Below are 393 nucleotides of genomic sequence, written 5' to 3'. Positions count from 1 at the left end.
CCTAAAAACCCATACTCAGGACATGGTGAGACATTTCATATACCCAGTAAGACACAAGAGAGATGTGGTCAGGGAGTTCCAGAAAAGGCTTCCTTTGAGTACATGCTTTTGATAGGTTGGGTTGGAAGTAAGAGAAACTTTATAGATAGGGCTCAAACTCATGATCCTTCCTTAGCCTCTCAAGTGCTGAGCTTAGACATGTGCCCAACTAATAGAAATGGATGTTTTTAGTAAGAAAACCTTACTTGAGCTTTTTGTCATTGTTTTTGAGATAAGGTCTCTCTATGTAGCTAGGTTGGCCTTAAAATCACAAGCCTCTGCCTCAGTCTCCTAAGTTCTACCATTACATATATATATATATATATATATATATATATATATATATATATATAT

Source organism: Psammomys obesus, unplaced genomic scaffold, assembly GCF_907164565.1.
Source record: "Psammomys obesus unplaced genomic scaffold, mPsaObe1.curated_primary_1811, whole genome shotgun sequence".
NCBI lineage: Eukaryota > Metazoa > Chordata > Mammalia > Rodentia > Muridae > Psammomys > Psammomys obesus.
This window is presented reverse-complemented; position numbering follows the sequence as displayed.